The sequence below is a fragment of the Parasteatoda tepidariorum genome, chromosome 5, assembly GCF_043381705.1.
Source record: "Parasteatoda tepidariorum isolate YZ-2023 chromosome 5, CAS_Ptep_4.0, whole genome shotgun sequence".
Classification (NCBI taxonomy): Eukaryota; Metazoa; Arthropoda; class Arachnida; order Araneae; family Theridiidae; genus Parasteatoda; species Parasteatoda tepidariorum.
Genome location: NC_092208.1, coordinates 64,551,254 through 64,554,931, shown reverse-complemented (window position 1 = coordinate 64,554,931; position 3,678 = coordinate 64,551,254). Strand labels below are relative to the sequence as shown.

At 28.2% G+C, this 3,678-nt stretch overlaps 1 protein-coding gene and 1 long non-coding RNA gene across 2 annotated transcripts in view; one reads left to right on the top strand and one right to left on the bottom strand.

Moving 5' to 3' along the window:
- LOC107438521 (frequenin-2) overlaps positions 1-3,678 on the bottom strand; it is a 215,248-nt gene that overhangs the window by 10,347 nt on the left and 201,223 nt on the right. The gene's annotated exons all lie outside the window — the stretch shown is intronic.
- The window catches only part of LOC139425715 (uncharacterized), a 51,153-nt gene that overhangs the window by 20,185 nt on the left and 27,290 nt on the right, over positions 1-3,678 (top strand). Inside the window, exon 2 of the long non-coding RNA XR_011636878.1 lies at positions 481-617. This is a non-coding gene — a long non-coding RNA (uncharacterized lncRNA). The remainder of the gene's footprint in view (positions 1-480; positions 618-3,678) is intronic.

Below are 3,678 nucleotides of genomic sequence, written 5' to 3'. Positions count from 1 at the left end.
TATATATATATATGAATCTGGTTTAGCAACTTGCATGTATACGCAGTGTATCTGTGGTTCGAAAAACCCTCTCGTTGATGCGGACATGCTAACTTAAACAGTATGGTAGGTTATCAGCTGAAACTCGGTCCACGTTATCTAATCTGGTTCAAAACTACGTGGCTAGATCTCCCTAAATAGATTGACCACTGAAAAACAGAAATAAAGTCTTTTGCCATAGTTGGAAATTTGGCGTTGTTATTTTTTAAATTTTTTTGAGGATGTTATTTTTATTTTTGTTTTAGCTTCAAATAAGGGATACTCGATACAAGCACTCTACAAATACTTGGTGATCACCTACGTCCAATACCATTTCAACAAGCACATAACATTTTTATTTTTTATTTTATTACCTTATTATTCAGATTGTCATTAAATTTAGATCGTTTAAGATTTATATTCATGAATGCAACCCAGTAAGGTTTAACATTCAAATTCCAGATTGAACTGAAATTTCCAGCATTAATTTTGCAGTGCAGCTTCTTTGTTTTGTGAACGGCAATTTTCAAACTGCAAAACACTGCCTCATGCATGATCATAATGCGTATGACAGCGTCTGTTGCTTCAACTGTGTTAAAGTAAGTGGTTTTCTTTTAGTTTTCATCATGCATTCTTACTATTGTTCATTATTTGCAATGTAGTTCCTCACAAAATAGTGTCAGTATAGTAATCGATAAAAAATAGTAAAATTGATAACAGAAATGCAATACAAAAACAGAGTTTCATCATAAAAAGAATAAATGAGTGTTCATTATACTTATAAAGTTACTTCGAGCTTAAAATTAACTCAAGTTATAAACAGAACAATATGGGTATTACTTTTTTCCCTCAAGTTATGTTTTTGTTGTCAAGTTATCGAGTACATAAAGGTGAAAATAAAATACCGACCTTATACCGTTTACGAACAAAAATCAACACCAGAAATTATTGGAGGATTATGAGTGAAAAGAGGATAATAGTAAGTAAAACTCGTTGCTTCAGTTTTAGCAATATCTACCAATTTTAGTTTCATTTCACACCCGAATACATGCCTGGATACTCAAGTCCCTCTTCGTAAATTTGTGTAGAAATGGCAGCAAATATACTAAATACAAGCATGAATGTCTAAAATACAAATTCCAAATCACTACAATAATGGTCTGTTTTTTACAGCTTTGTTAAGTGTTTCGTAAAGAAACAAAGTGCATTCTACAATAGTTCATTGAATACACTGTTAAAAAATACTGGAAAAAGTACTGGTATTATGGTTGTGCCATCCTTAAAATTCATTTTACCGTAAAATGCATTTTTCAGGCATAATTATATACCATAGGATTCACAGTAATATTTTTTTTGTTCTTTAAAACCTTGCGTTAAAATTGGATTTTACGGAAAAAGTACTGGCACTCAGGATGCCGGTACTTTTTACCATATTTTTTCAGGGAATTTCGGAATTTCTTCTGAATTACCGTAATTTCTTACAGTGTTTGGGTGTTACGTGTTAATCAATGACGCATCAACTAACAGTGTTCTACAGCAAATTTCCTGGGTAGAATTTAATGGTATCTTAGGTGATTTTTTTATTTCAGTTTCGTATGCTTCTCCTTTATTAAGGCTCCATTTGTTTTGCGTAAATACCAAAGCACTTAAAATTTGATTTGCATAAAACGATACTTGTTGGTTTAAACTCGATTTAAACAGCTTTAATCTGATGTTGAAACAAAAATTTGCTTTACTTACAAAGTACTGTATATGTATTAGCTAAGGAAAGGAATAATGATTAATAAGAAATCTTCTGAAAAATCTTAGTGATTTTAATATTTTGGAAACGTTCAATATTTTGTTAGATTTTAATTTCCAGCAAACAACATTTTCCACTAACAAAATACCTTTTAGACAAAACATGCCGACACTCTACGTGGACAAAAAGTCAGAAATATATCCGTCATAATTTATGCAGATTGAATCTCGCGCATGCGTCTTTTCTGCTAGCAAAAATTTTCTTTCTAGTGAATAATTCCCGCAGGAATTTGTTCTAAAGTCTATTAACTAAAAATAAAATTTCCCTATTGTTTCTCATTAATTAGTATATATCAGTTATAATAAATAATTATATTGTTATAATTATTAATTATTTTAATAATTATAATTATTACGTATTATTAATTATTTTAAAAATCATTAATTATTACTTATTATTAATTATTTTAATAATAATTAATTATTATTAATTATTTTAATAATTATAATTATTAATTCTTATGTATAATTAATTATTATATTAATCATTACAATTATTAATTCTTATGCATTATTATAATGTAAATAAATACAATAATTAATTAATTTTACAATACAATTAATTACAAAATTAATTAATTAATAATAGTTTCAACTTTTAAAAAACTATTTCATAAAACCCTTACCCATTGTTTTAATCTTTCTTAACACTGACACATTTTATTTTCAAAACGCATAACATTTCCTCAAACTCATTATCTAATGATTTCGAATCAAAACTGAATTTAAAGAATAATTTCAAAATTTATCTTAGTTTAATTATAACATACCATACATTATTTAAAACTATCTTCATCAATAAATCAAAAAGTAATTTACTGAAGTCTTCATTAAATTTATTTATTTACTTCCTCTCCAACTATTTTTAATTAAAACTATTCACTCGCGAATTTTTCAGATGCTTTCTAAATATCCTTCGTCCAATTCGTTATGCAAATTGAAGAGGTCCCCCAGAATAACTATGAACCATTTATAAACAATTGCCATTTACTTTCTAAACACACCTCAATCCAATCAATGTAGATTTCCATTCTGAGATTCTTACCAAAACGATTGCTCATTGACTCCGGAATCAGATTGTATTATCCTTTCTTCGTTCGCAAACAAAGATTGTCATAGCCTCCGGACACACGAATGGGTCGTCGGAAGATAAATAATTTAAACCATTCACATATGCGTCTGGAATAGTGATTAGGACGTTATTTTTACCAGGAATAAATTATTATGGTCCTAGAAAAATGTCGTTTAGGAGGCCATGTTTTAACTGCCGGGAGATAATTTTATCAATCTAGCGGTGGTAATGCTATCACGGAAGCTGAAGTTGGCTATGCTAATATATATCGTTTATGGAAAATGTTTTCCACTAAAAAAGTGAATTTTTATGTAAATTCAGTGTTGGAACAAATGTAGTACTAATGGTTTAGGATAAAATAGAATGAAATATTTGTAAATCGATTCTGGGAAAGGAGGTAGATAAAAAAAAGTTGTTTGGAAGGTGCATGGAAATGAAATGCAAATTTTGAGATTGTGCCAAAAATATTTGCTTTGTATAAAGTGGAATTGGCATTTTTATGGCTGAATTTTGGAGAGAGAATGAATTAATAAATGTAACTATTTTAAATATTTAATGTGTTTTAGAAATAACACCTGCCATAACTGATTAAAACAAATTAAACTATTTAACCAGAAAGTAAGAAAATATGCATCCAGAATTTGAATTGTAGTTACAATAATTTGAAAATTAATTGTAAAAATTGATAACACCATCCATTAAAAATATGTTAGATGCAAAGTGTAAATATATATATATATATATAAAATAAAATATTATCAGTAGCTTATAATGGGTACACTTCCTAC